Source organism: Arachis hypogaea, chromosome 7 (assembly GCF_003086295.3).
Source record: "Arachis hypogaea cultivar Tifrunner chromosome 7, arahy.Tifrunner.gnm2.J5K5, whole genome shotgun sequence".
NCBI lineage: Eukaryota > Viridiplantae > Streptophyta > Magnoliopsida > Fabales > Fabaceae > Arachis > Arachis hypogaea.
In genome coordinates, this window is record NC_092042.1 from 6,921,846 (window position 1) to 6,937,799 (window position 15,954).

Here is a 15,954-nt window from a genome sequence, read left to right on the forward strand (position 1 = left end):
AAATAGGTGTCATAGTTGCCTTCTTTTTAAATAAATAAAAAAATTATATATTTACTACTTTACATAAAAATACAAATATTTATTATTTTATGTATTATTCTTAAATTTTGCAGCCACCACCTAATTTTGTAGCCACTATCTGCAAAATAGAAAAAGAAAAACTTTTATTGTAATTTAGTTGGAACAGTCAACAAAACTGAAATAGTAGAAAACATATTAGTTTATTGATATTTATGTTAAAAATTTTGGTTTATTAATATTTAAAGAATTATTATTAAAACTTTTAATATTAAAAAATTAATATAAAATATAGTCTTTTAAAATAACATAAAAATTATAATTTTAAAATATATATGCCAATAAATTGATTTGTATACTATTAAATTACTAATACGAGGTTATGAACTATATATAAAAAAAAAAAGCAAATAAATATGGCATTCTTATGGTTTTGTTTATGATACTAATTTTCATTGAAATTATATATACTATCACATAAACGTGGTTAAGTTGTATTAAGAAACGCAAGCTGGATAGTTGAAAAATGCATGTCAACACAATTCATCAACTAATGAAAGAATCTCATAATGTCTCAAGAGAAGCAGCACGAAGAGGAGCACATGTTAATTAGTTGTGTTTCTGTTGATTTTTCCAACCGATTGGTGTGTGTGTGAGAGTGTATGCATGTCTATAGGTGTGTATCTGGAATAATTTCTTTGACAATATTCTTATAATTGTTGCAATAGGATTATTAAATATCTACACATGATATGATCGAGTATGCACATGTTTAATTTGTGATCAACTTAAAAAAATCGGGAAATTAAAAAACTAATAATAAAAATCAACATTATATTATAATGTAAACAACTCCCAAAAAATTATAGGTTAAATGGCATAATCTCTCTATATTCATCCAAAAAATTACGAATTCGACTCTCTATATTTTCGGTAAAAAAAAAAAAAGGACACCCCCACCCCCAATCCAAAAGGACAAAAAGATAAAGGTGGTTTATAAATTTATAATAGGAATAAACAAGTAAAATTATGCATATGAATCATTCTTGCCTGAGAGTTTGTAGTAATTAGGTCACTTAAAATTTACTTAAATTAATAATAAATTGAAATTAATTATGAATAATTTTTTTGGGTGTATAATAATAGGTTTCATTTAGTTATAATTTTTTTAATACCATATCTATTTTTTATCTATGTTTTTTTTTTAAATTATACATGTATAAATCAATATACGTTTTATTTTATATTGATTTTTTTAATTTTGCATTCTTCAACTAATTAAAACTGAAATAATTGAATATATATATATATATATATATATATATATATTAAGTTAAATAAAATAATTTTAAATTATTATTTTTCTAATTATAATTCGTTTAGTCCAATTAAAACTAAAAAACAAACCTTAAGTATAACACACAATGCTCCATTAAGTGGCTAATGGCAGAAAAAGAGAATGTTGAGTTGTTGACCACAAAAGAAAAATAAAGAAGCAAAAACTAAATCTAAATTGGTAGTGAGAATAAGATATTTTACTTGAAAATCTAACCAACAAATTCTACGGTTATAATTACTCGAAGAAAGGCCATACCGGCAGCAGCTTGATTATTATTATTGTTGAGCATGTTGTTGTGCTCATGTGCATTCCATTAATTAATATAGTAATACCATTGATCATAAGTGCTACTAAATAAATGAATAAATAGCTTTTTTTTTCAAAAAAAAAGTGATAATTCATTTATTTCAGTAAATAGAATACATGTCTAAGGTAGATTAAGCACAGTAAAAAAAGGGATAAACCTAAATATCTTAAACACAACATTAAGAGAAAGAAAAAATGAATTACACGGTGAGACTTCATTAAAATTTCTTTACTATAGCCTTAGCTTCCATGGCTACTTGATATGGTGAGATGATGATGTTTTCGAAGACCCTAACATTTTTTGTTTTTCAAATCTTTCATAGTAGTATCGATGTAATTGCAGCCTTCTCCTTTTAATTCAATTCCTTTTTCAATTCATTCAAGAGCTAAGATCACCATTCCTAAAATTGATTTGGAAAAATTAGTGAAATCTAGTTTTTGAAGCTGATTTCAGACTAAGAAAGTTAAATTATAGAGTATGATAAAAGACAATGAAAGATAAATTTTTCTGGTTGTTGACAATTAGGGCAATAGTCTTCAATAGATAGGAATCGTTGCTTGAGCTAACTTCTGACCGGTAAATCACCGTGGAGTACTTTTCAGAGGAACGTTTTAACCTTTGTCGGGCATGATATCTTTCATCATATTGCTTTTCAGATTTTTTGTGTGCTGCAAATTCCTGGGAGTTGATCCACCAATAGGGGATGGTAAAATGAAAATGCAACTCGACACCCCGAAGAAATAAAATAGTGACCATTGTTCTGGTTGTTGACAATTAGGACATGCAATAGTCTTCAATAGATAGGAATCGTTGCTTGAGCTAACTTCTGACCGGTAAATCACCGTGGAGTATTTTTCAGAGGAACGTTTTAACCTTTGCCGGGCATGATATCTTCTATCATGTTACTTCCCAGATTTTTTTTTGTGCTGCAGATTTTTGGGAGTTGATCCACCAATAGGGGATGGTAAAATGAAAATGCAACTCGGCACTCCAAAGAAATAAAATAGTGACCATTGTTCTCTAACTTACAGGATAGCACTTGCAAATGCTTGTGAAAATTTGTCTCTAATTAATTGCTCATTCCACTGTCTATTGCTGACATATAATTGATTAACCTAAATTAGATTTGAGTATGTGTTAGGCTAGTAGTACAATGCAATAGGATTAAAATTCTTCAACCACGGCCTTCAAATATTTTTACTAAACTTTTTCTTCCAAAGACCAAAACATTCCTTTTTCGAAAACCTTCCTCCCTTCTAATACATCCCTCCCAGACCAGAAAGAATTCTGACCGATATTTATCTTTAAAATAGACGAGTACCTGAAATACTTGCCATTATAAATTTTGTACGCTAAAGAGTGTGTCTTTATCATTAATCTCCACCCCTGTTTTGCAAGCATCGTCAAATTAAACATCTTTAAATCTTTGAATCACATTCTTTCTTGTTCTTTTTGTCGACAAACAATGTCCTATCTAACCCAGTGCTATCTCCTTTCATCATTTTTTACCCCACCAAAATTGCATGACTTTCTTCTGAATATCTTTTCTATTAGAGAATCTGAAAGTTTAAAGCAACTTAACGTGTAAATTGAAATAGCAGTAGCCATTGCTTTAATAAGGGCCTCTCTTCTGCTCATTGATAATAAATTTCTTTTTCAAACCTGAAATTTCTTCACAACCTTGTCCCGAATGTAGTTAAAAGACATCTTTCTTATATCTCTAAATCACATACGGTAGCCACAACTATTTGTCCTGCCTGCACATATGAAAAATTTGTAGGATGTGAGCTAGATAATTCTGGATCTATTTTAGAGTGTTCTGATTGATAAATAATGCTGACTTGGGCAAATTAACAATCTGACCGCTTAATTCACCATAGGTCTGTAAGGTATGCATAAGATGTTGGCATGTTGTATCTGTTGCTTTACAGAACATAATAGAGTCATCTGCAAAAAATAAGTTGCTAAGAGAAGGACATCTACGTACTATTAAGCCTTAGACCTGAAATCTTTTATCTCTGTTATCTTCTGTGGAGTAAATGAGATAGTCCCTCTGCACAAATTATAAAAAGATAGAGAAAGAGGGGATCACATTGTCGTAATCCCTTACATGGTTTAAAGAAACTATGAGGTTGTTCTTTCATAGTAACAGAATAAGATACAGTAGTCATGCATTTTTTTATCCAATTAACCCATTTTTTAGAAAAACCTAGTTGTTCTATAACCTCCCACACAAAACTCCATTCCACCATTTGCTCATATCAAGTTTGAGGGCTAAATCATAATCACCAAACCTCTTATTCTTTAGAAAATGCATATATTCATGAGCAATGAGGATGTTATCACTAATCAACCTTCCCTTAATAAATGCACTATGATTATTACTAATTATCTTATTCATAATATTTTACATGTGATGTACTAGGACTTTAGAGATTACCTTGTAGAAGACATTTCTGAGGCTTATTGGCCTTATCTGGGTCATCGTCTCTATCATAGTAACTTTTGGAATGAGACAAATTTGAGTATGATTTAGGGTTCTCAGCATCTTACCACCTGTAAAAAAAAACTACCAACCGCTTCTACTACCTCCTTTTTTTTAATAGTTTTTCAGTAAAATTGAAAGAGTTTTTCCGTGAATCCATCATCGCTGGGGGCGAGAAAAGATTAATAGAAAAAACAGTAGTCTTGATTTCACTTTTTGTTACTCTTCTTGTGAGCATCTGATTAGTTCTATCATCCACCTTTTTTCGAATAGAGTGAATGTCCTCCTTTGCTGACCAAGGGTTAGATGATGAAAAAATCTCTTGAAAGTAGTCTTGAGCAACTTGAGCTATACCCTCTGGATCCGTTTTGAATGAATCAAAGCTGTCTTATAGTATGTGGATCTTGTTTTTTCGATTTTTATACTGAAATTTTAGAGTGAAAAAATTTAGTATTCTGATCTCCTCACTTCAGTCACTGAATTTTTTATTTTTCTTTTCAGTGCCTCTCTTCTATCTCATATGCATCTGCCAAATCCTCCTCCAGAGTATGAATTACTTCTCTATCTACATTGCTGCCTTTAACTTTCTCCGTCACCAACTTCACCTTAAGATCAATAATAATTTTTTGTGAGTTACTAGGGTTGGTCTTTTGCCAATCAACAAGATAGTGCCTGCATTATTTATGTTCGTTAAATAATTTGTACATTGGAGAATTTGAAACTCCATATCTCCATGCCTCTTTCACAATATTCAATACCTCTTCTTTCTCACACCATCGCTCTTGAAAGCAAAATCTCCTCTTAGTATTCCTTCGTTCCATATTTGAGTTAAAAGGAATAGAGCAGTAGTCTAAACCCATATCTTCTAGATGCACAATAGAAGCTCTTGGATAATCATCTCTGAGTTGTTGAAAAACTAGACATTTGTCTAGGGATGGCAAAAATCCCCAGCGGGGCGGATATCCGCGGGGATTTACCCGTCACGGGGCGGATATGGGGACGATTTTGTACCCGCGGGGACGGGGGACGGGGCCCCGTATATTAAACGGGGCGGGGGCGGGGATAGAGGTCCCCGCCCCGTGGAGACCCGTTTAAACTCCGTTTATGTAAAAAGACTAGAATACCCCATTTGTGTGTACTATGATTTTGTTAAGCATTTGTTATAATTATTGAATTAAGTTAAATATAATTTATATGATTATAATTAAGCATTTGTTATCATTTTCATTATCTTTGTTTGCTTTTTCTATTATAATTACTGTGATTTGGATAAACATTTGTTATAATTATTCTAAAATTTTTATTATTTTACTGATTTTGAATTTTTGGTTAAGCATTTGAGTGCTATACATGTAATTCATAATATTGAAGTAGATATTGATGTAAGTAAAATACTAAATTATATACAATACACTATTTTTTAAATTTTTTTCTAATTTTTTTCAATTTTTATTATTTTTTTATAAAAATCCGCGGATATCCGCGGAGACCCGGGTCCCCGGCGGATATGGGGCCCCCGTTACCCGTCACGGGGATGGGGCGGGGACGGGGACGAATAATGGAGGCGGGGGCGGGGGGCGGGGGGCATGTCCCCGCCCCCATGGGGACCCGTTGCCATCCCTACATTTGTCCAATCTTTCTTGAATAAAATTGTGCCCACACTGTTTGTTACACCAAGTGAATTTCATTCTTGAGTAGCCTAGATCGACCAAACTAATGGCATTGATGAATTCATTAAAGACTGCTATTGACGTTGCAGACTTTATTCTCCCTCCTTCTTTTTTGCGATAAGCCGCTATTGTATTAAAATCACCAATTACTATATAGCAACTCGTGACTTGGTTTAACACTTCAAGGACTTTATCGTATTGCATCAACCTCTGATTTTTGCCACTGTGTAAATACACTGTCACCACTTTTAACTCCCTTGGCATCTGCTGATCTCTCCATTTATTTGAATAAAATATTTTTTTTCATTTTGAATCTGAATATCTACATTATTTCTCTACATCAACATCAAACTACCAGCTAGACCATTAAGATCAACACAATAAAATTTGGTGAAACCTGCCTTACTTCCCTGAGCCTGCACCATCGAGATAATATTTTTGGTTTCACATAAAAACATTACTTTGGGAATGGAATTTACTAATTCCTTGCATGTTGTGAACTGTCAGGAGATTTTTCAAATCCTGACAGTTCCACATCACCATATTCATGATCCTTGGGTGCCATTTTTTGGTTGGTATCTTTCCCATCTCAGCAGGTTTCAATTGCATCTGCCACTGTTTTTTCTGCATAAAATCAGCACCTTCCATCATTGCAGTTCTTTTTACTCCCACCAACTTGATTACCTCCTCTTATAGATAATTTTTTAGCTTCATCTTTTTTCTTCTAGATTGCTCTGAGTTGCTGCCTCTGTCCCTAATTGAAAAAGATTCAAATTTAATTTGTTCAATTTGTTTGAGAACAACAGAATCTAAAACTTTTTTATTGTCTTAGCTAAAAATTTTATTTTCTAATGTCTTCAATGGAGTTTTTTCTACCCCTCGATTCTTTTCTCCAAAGCCTCCAGCCTTTTAACTTGTGAATCGTCAACTGATAAATTAGCAAACACTTTTTAAAAGACTGACCGGTGTTATTTTTTTGTGATCCTCAACCCTTTACCTTCTCTAAACGTGCTGTTTGAAATTATGTTTTCTATTTGGTTGTCCTCTCTTCTACCCGCAACCAATCACCCCAGCCCTCCTCTACAACCTCCCCTTTCAGTGAATCTTCTAGATGAGTATTGCAGCCCCTGACCTCATGAACAATCTTGCTACAATATTTGCAAAATTTTTCAATTCTCTCGTATCAGAGTTGCACTTCCATCACTTTATCATTAGAACCAGCAATCTTCAAAATCTTTCGTAGTTGTTTTGTAATATTTAGGGAGACTTGGACTTTGACAATTCTATTTTTCTTTCCTCTCATCTGAAAATATCAACATCTAAGACGTCTCCAAACATACCTCTTAACTTTCTCTCTAATTCTTTCATTTTACAATGCTCCAACAATCTCTAAAATTGTATCCACAACGGGACATGTGAGAATGTTGTCTCTTTAATTGGCTCCTCCTCTTTCCATCGTTTCAAATTGATAATAAAGTTCTTGAAAAGTTAGGGAGCTCCTCTTTTAATTCTGACAACCTCTTTTTCATCCTCAAAGAAAAATTAGAATATGTTGCCTCCAAAATCTAGCACCTTAAAACCAGCCGACTGTCTCCATATAGAAGTTAAAACTGACTCTACAATTCCAGTAAAAAAAGACTCGATCAACCAATAATTTCTCAATTAAACTACGTTCACACCTCTCCATTCTTTTTTTAATCACTTCTACGTTTACAGAAATTACATGTTTCTCTTCATTTAAACCTCTCTTTAGACCAGACTTAGTTTATATTGTATACTTGTATTAGATGTCATAGAATTGATCACGGTCACATATTCAGATCGTTTGATTATGTTGACTTTGAAAATACGAATTACTCTCACAAAAATTTTAAGAGAACACTTTAAACTCTAGTAGGCTACAACTAAATAAATAAATAGCCATTTAGTGTTAATATATAATTTGCATGTATACCATATTAAATATCTAATAATATGTAGAACATTGTCAATAATTGAAGTAACCTATCTTTTTCTCTTAATATATAGAACTATATAATTCATTGAATCAAGTAGAAACCCGAAATATGTGTATAAAGATATTTTCATTGTTAAACTATTTCTTCAATTTAAAATATGCATAAAGATAATGTACTTATTGCTAACAAGTAGATTTCGATTATATGTGCTTGAACAAGATCGACCAGTATAGTTCATGATTGATTATTAATTACCATCGTTGAATAGGTCAATAATTATTTTTTAATTTTTGGTAGATGAAAGTGGAACATTCGAAGGAATATGCTGAGAACCACTTTTGTACTTTGGTGCTTGAAAAGCCAAAATTGAAAAAAGAAATAAAAATATAAAAAAGTATGATGGTCAGTATGCGAGGGCTCTGCGCCACATACAAAACCAGCTTTCACTCATTTTATTATTTTATTCCTTCTCTTTACGTTTGTGTCATCTCACGCTAGAAAGCGAAACAAAAAAGTGAACCAGAAAAGATTCTCGATTTCCTTCTATTCTATTTTCGGTATTCAATATGACAATATATAATGAATTCATTCATTTAGCCCCCCTTAAAAAAAACCTTGGCTTAAGGTGATGGAGTTATAATGTTATATACATTGTTCTGAAAATCAAACTGAACCAATTAATTTGATCTAGCTAATTGAAAATTAGTTTCGTTCGAAAACTAATTAGAAGTGACGTCAATTTTAATTAATTAGTTAAAAAATAGATCCATTATAAAAAATCTCATTAACTTAATTTTTCAAATTTTAAAATAAAAAATAATTAATTTAGTTGGCTTATATAGTAGTTTGACTTCTAAATTTTTTAATCGAAAATCACCGATCAGATTGATCAATTTAAGATAAAATCGCATGATAGTGAATTGGTCAAAAACCATAAAAATTAGTAAAAACATTGATTAGCCAGTTGAATTGGTGACAATTTTTTAATGATTAATCAATTTAAAAATAATAAATCATCATAACAAAAATTATTTTTTCAAAAAATATATTCTATATATTGATATATTATTTTATATATCCAGTTTAATTTGGAATTTAATTTCGATTGAATTTTTAAATTTTTAACTCTATGTTCAGTTTTAGAACCTTGGTTATATATGTAGCCATATCTAAATAAGGCTGATAGTTGAAGATAAAGGATCATCACAAACATTGAAAAAACAAATATAAATCAATGAAAGATTAAGTGAAAATTTTAAAATCATATAAATTTATAACGTGATACAAAAAGTTTGAGAAATTAGTTTATAATTTCTTGAGTAAAGTATCGTTTTTGTCTTCAACGTTTGGAGTAAGTCTCAAAGTTGTCCCTAACATTTAAATCGTCCTATTTAAGTCTCCAACGTTTTAAAATTGACTCAATGTTATCCTGCCGTTAGGGATCTGTTAACAGAATTAACGGCGGGACAAAATTGAGACGATTTTAAAACGTTAGGAACTTAAATAGGACGAATACGTTAGGGACAAAAACGATACATAGAAATAAATTTAATTTGATCCTTCAATAATATCAATTATTTACAGTACATAGTTATTCAATTATTTTTTAATCACATCTAAGTAATTATACTCAATCACATTATTTTTAAATAAATTTATTTTTTTATAATTTTACTTTAAATATGTTTATTCATCATGAAATATTTATAAAATGATTAGTACATAAACTTGCGAAAAAAATGATACATATACAATAAAGTAATGTGATTCTAGTAATTTTACAAACATTTCATGATGAGTAAAAATTTGTAAGAGTAAAATTATAAAAAAATAAATTTATTTAGAATTAAAGTAATGTGATTAAGTATAATTTACTTAGATGTGATTAAAAAATAATTGAATAACTGTGTACCGTAAAAAAATTGATATTATTGAAGGATAAATTTAAAATTTAATTCAATGTATCGTTTTTGTCTCCAACGTTTTTGTCCTATATATTTAAATTCCTAACGTTTCAAAATCTTCTTAATTTTGTCCCGTCGTTAATTCTATTAACAGGTCCCTAACAACGAGACAACATTGAATCAATTTTGAAATGTAAGAACTTAAATAGGACGATTTAAATGTTAGAGACAACTTTAGAACTTATCCCAAACATTCGGAATAAAAACAATACTTTACTCTAATTTCTTTTAAATATATACATTTTATTTTGTCTAAACTTATTAACTAATATTAAACTTGGTCATATTTTATTAGATATAATTAAAATTCTATCAATATTATTAGTCAATTTTAACTCTTATTCGATTCGAATGTAGCAATCAAAGCCTATTGTTTAAATATATTAACATCATATCATTCATAATCTTTTACACTAGGTATTCAAATTGTTATATATATTCCAAAAATTACCCATCAATTAGTTTTTGCGAATAGGAATATATATTTAACGTATATATTGATTTAGTGATTACAAGATGTTCAGGCTTAGAGGGTCACCAGTTCTAATTCGTTTATAATTGCTATAAAATTAAAATAGAAATGCTTTGTTTTTAATAATAATAAAAATATATGGAACTAGAGGTTATCTGTCAAAAACTAAACAAAATCACATTTATACTAATAATTAATTTATAATTTTTTAAATTCAAAATTTAAAAAATTTAAAATTAATTAAGTAAACCTAATTAAAACATATAAAAGTCTTTATTTTCTCTCTCATATTAACCTAACCATCTCCAATAATCACACAGGTCTCTCTCACCAATACTGCTGTGTTTTGTGGTGATGAGTGGGTTTATTCTTATGCTTCTGTTAACAATGTCATGCTCACGAGTTATAGCAAGGAAGAATTCTTGTGTGAGGCAAAAAGACTGTTTCATGAGATGGGGCTTGGTGGGAGGGATGAGGTTTCTTGAAACTCGATGATTGTGGTGTGTGGGCAACACAGCAAGAGATCGGAGGCACTGGCACTGTGAGATGGTTAGGATGGGATTGGAGGTTGACATGTTCATTATGACTAGTGTTTTGACTGCCTTTACTTCCCTCAAAGATTTGGCAGGGAGATGCAATTTCATTCTAAGATGATTAAGAGTGGGTTTCATAGGAATTCTCATGTAGAAAGTGGTTTGATTGATTTGTACTCGAAGTGTGCAGGGGACATGTTATAGTGTAGGATGGTGGATGACGGAGTTCCTATTTTGTATTCAACACACATGTTTGTAATTAGGAGTTTGTTGCAGATTTTGCTCTCTGTGTTTTTGGATATTAGGTGCCGTTTTGATGATTAAAGAGACTGCAAACTATACAATTATAGAATTATAAAAAAACATTTATTTAATATGAAAAAAACATCCTAATACTTAACAAAAAAAATCCAATTATATTTTAGTAAAAATAATTAAATATCTATAAAATTTAAAAAAATATAAAATTTTTAAAGAAATAGAGACATTCATATTTGCAATATAAAAAAAATTCGAAAAATATATAAAAGAACATCTATTTAGTATGAAAAAGAAACATTCTGATATTTAGCAGATGAAATATTCATACATATTAATTCATAGAGCTTTTAAATTCACTCAAAAATATTTAGCTGATTTTTTGTTAATACCCTTTTAGTTCCTAGTATTGCTCTTAATAATAATCTCTATCTTAACAAGTCATTTGAAAAACGAGTTCTCAGTAAATTGTTTGTGACCAAGATAAACTCCTGTTCTTTGAACTTTTTATTCTTTATTTTATTCTGTAACGAAGGGCTATATTTTCAAATTCTTCATTTTGATTTAGTGACTCGTAGTGGAATCATATGTGCCTTCAATTTCAACGGCTGGTAACCAACACAGGTAAAGTCTTATACGACTTAAATAGCATTTTATTATGCCCTTGCTTTTTCTCTAATATCTAATAATATAATGCATTGTAATCCCTTAATTTTTTAATTACACACCCACTAGACCAAAAGCCATTATATACACAAACATAGGAGATTACTACTACACTGTAGAAGCTGCTAGAGTTAGTTAAGATAGAGCTTCTAATTGCTTTTTGACAGAATCTTGATTTACACAGTTGTCATCTATCTAAATACCTTCTTCAATTTTAAGTTGGACTTTGGGATAACTCTAATATAAACTTGAGTTTTAACCTCTCAAAAGTTGCTGATAACAAAAATTTTGTCAATATATCAGCAATTTAGTATTTTTCATACTAGTGTATATATATAAAGAACATACAGCTATATTATTATATAGTAAATTGATGCACAAAACTTAGTTTATATTCATCATCATGACTATTAGGCTTTAATTTACTTGTTTAATTTTCTTTTAGGCCTTTTTTATGGTAGATTCTTCATGCCTTCTTTGGAAAGGTCAATACTCAATATATTGCTTGCAACAAATTAAAGCTCACATGGTACACCACACTGCCCATTAACTCTTTAATTTATTTACACATATACATGGAACATGGACTTTGTTATAAATGTCTTGGTTTATTTTTGTTTCAGTAAAGAACAAAAGGAACAAAAAACAAAAGGTGCATTGAGCTACTTTATTTTATTTTACTTTAGTTTTTCTATAGTCCTTATGTGGTTTAGAAATATCAAGAAATTCGATGAGAAGGGGCTTTGAACCAAACAAATTTTTTTCCTTTCTCATGGTCAAACTAGAATCTTTGGTTTAGCCCTAACGACAATTTTCTTTTTGGAAAATTATTTTTTTTTAATTTAAGCCGCTAAAATATGGTATATAAATAGTTATATTTTTTAATATGTCTTTTCATACAAAAATTTTCTTTTATTAATTTATGTAAATTTTTGTATAGCTTTTTTTAATTTTTATTTGTCTTATATTAAAATTATTTTTTGAGTGAATATCCTATCCGACTCCTGACAATTATTTCAAAAGGACAACGAGACTTCCAAAAAAAAAAAACCGCTCAATTCGGCACCTGATATTATTTTTGGAATTAATTAGCTCATGTGCCAAAAAAATAACATTAAATTTTTTTGGCACAGGCGTTAATTAGTCTCATAAAAATAAAGTTCAGGAGTTAGGTTGGATATTTTTTTTATCAAAGATTTTGTTGTCTTTTGAAGTAATTGTCAAGGACTATTTTAAGTTTTTCTCTTTTTTATTAAAATCGACAAAAATTAAACTCTCGATTTTTAGATTATAAAAATTTTGATAACATATCATGAAATTACTTTTTTTTAGGGGGATTAGTTTTGCCATTAATAAAGAAAATCAGTGATACTACACGTACATAAGCTTTTGTAACCAAATAATACAATGCAAGTCCGACAAAAAAAAAGTGTGAATGTGTCATTTATTTTTTTTTTTCGTGTTTCTTCTGCACAAAATTTTTTGTTGATTGAGTACAGAAACTTATTGATATAGTACAAAAATTTTTATATATAACATAAAAAATTTTGCACATAACACATAATTTATTGATATAACAAAAATTTTTACATGTAGTATAAATTTTTTTACACATAACACAAAAATTTTTGTACATAATACAAAATTTTTTATGTAAACTGTTTGTTTGAGGTCAATGTATTAAGCATGTGATCTTTAAAAAATTTATGTGCTAAGTTACTGAACATATAAAGGAGGGAGAGGCGATGATAATAATAAAAAAAGATAACAAAAATTTAATAAGAAGAAAATAATAATAAATGAAATTTGGTTGAAAAATCATTTGCATCGGCTGTCTAGCTATGTTGAATGATGATATTTAGAGATGTATATGGGTCGAATAAAATTGGATTTGTCTTAATTTAGATCCGACTCTAAATATATATCGGACCTATCTTTTAGATCTTAAACCGATTCTAAATATGATGAAATTTATACAAATTCAAGCCACAATTACATCAGATAAAAATCAGACCTTTAATCATAATTTCATACATCTTTATATTTTTTTCTAATTTTATAATTATTTTTATTAAAAATAAATAGATTAATTTATAATTAATATTACACAATATTAATATGAGAGAAGTTCTAAATCTCTAATAATTATTTCATATGATAAAATTTATCTAAAAAATATAAAAATATTAATTAAATTTTAATATTAAAACATAATTATAAATCAATATTAATAACACCAAATATATAAGTGACATATAAATTAAATAATACAAAATATTATATATTAATCTAAAATCTTATAATTCTTAAACACAAAACAATAATTTTCGAATATATATATATATCTTCACCGGATCGAACCGAATAACTTGAACTATGGTCTGAATACGGTTGAGGTATTCTTTTGAATGCTGTATTTTATCTCCGATTAAATCTAAATCACTTTAGGTCTAAGCCAATATGTACAAAATTACTTCGAACTGAATCGGGTCGTATCCTAATGATAGCTCGTGATGGATTGAAAAACCAAAAAGAAAAAATTGAACTACTCGTTAAATTAAATATGTATTTCAAAAAAATCTAAAAGCTGGTGGCCAGCAATATCATAAAATACTTAAAATAAAAATAACATAATTTCAATATTTTTAAATAAATAGCGTGAAATTAAAGAATCCAATAAATTACATATAAGTAATTAAGAGCGCGTTACTCAACATGTAACATATAAAAACTACACATCCATTTTTTTCGTATTAAAAATATAGTGAGCAGTAGTATAAACTATAAAGCCTCTTATATTTTATTTTAACTTAAGGTTGTTTATATATCGAAAATGTTAATTAACCAACAAAATTTAACTAAAATCAGCCAAATTTTATTTTATTTAAAATTTATTAATTATTGTAATAATTAATAAATATTAAATAAAATAAATTTTGATTTTTTTATTTTTTTTAAAATTATCGTTTATTTATATATATATATATATATATATATATATATATATATATATTAACAGTCAATTATTCTGTTGTCATTGATACTTTCGCTGTTTTAATTTTCGATTTGCACAGTAATAGCCATATAAGAAGAATGAATAAGTCAAGGACAATATACAGAAAGCATCATTAGGTGAGGAATATTATCAATTTAGTGTTGTCTTTTCAATATACACATTATGCCCTCGTTGCCTTGTTTTCTTTTCTTTTTTTGTTAAGAGGAACAACTTTCATTTATAGAAAACTCGTAAAATACTTACACATCGGAACAAAAGTATTAAATTTATATCTAAATCAGAAGATAAATATTTTATATATTAAACTATAAACTGAAGAGAGGCGCAGTATTAAATTACAAAGAATTTTAATTAATAAAAATAACGATAAAATTAAGTTTTTTTATTTCCAAATCTACATAGATATGCTACAAATTAAAACAATAAATAAAATAATTTTCTCGACTCTTAAAAATATATTTGATCACTTTTTAGATATATAAAAAACTCTATAAATATCCAATTTTTTTTCAAAATATCTTCCTCCCATATTAGGATATGTATTACAGAAACCAAAATATCCATAAAAAGTAACTATTACACTATAAAAAGAGAAGAATAATTACCAAAAGATTATTGACAAATTAGATCTACGAAAAAATTTAAAAAAATATATATATAAAATCATAAACAAAAAAGCTAAAACAAAAAATAGAACTAGAACAGAAAAAAAAAAGAAAAAAAAGTGAAAAAAAAGGAAAAAAAAAACTGGAAAAGAAAAGAGAGAAGAAAAGGAAAAAAAAGGTAGGTGCGTGGATGGAAAAAAGATGGAAAAGAGAAAAAAAAATTGTTAGAAAAATTTGTTAAAAAGAAAAAACACAAATTACTTTCGACAATTATGTTTCTTATTCTTTATTTTTAAAAAATACAAAATCACCTTACCGATTTAGTGTATTTTAGAATAAAAGAAATGAGTTATAAAATTGTTCTCACCAATTTCGTGTTTCAAAATATAAAAAAAAATTGAATTCACCTTCAATGATTTTTGGTTATCTAAAACAAAAAAATTACAAAACTTCCTTCATCCTTTTGGCTTTTTAAAAATTGACATACCATATTATAGAAAATAAAAATATCACCATATTTTGAAAATTTACAAATAAATTTCCGATATCAATTTTTTTTTGGCCAAATATACAATAAACATTTTAGTAATAGCAAAACATTAGATGAATATATAAAATTATATATCACAGGGGTTCGACTATATTTTTATGTTGGTTGTCGAA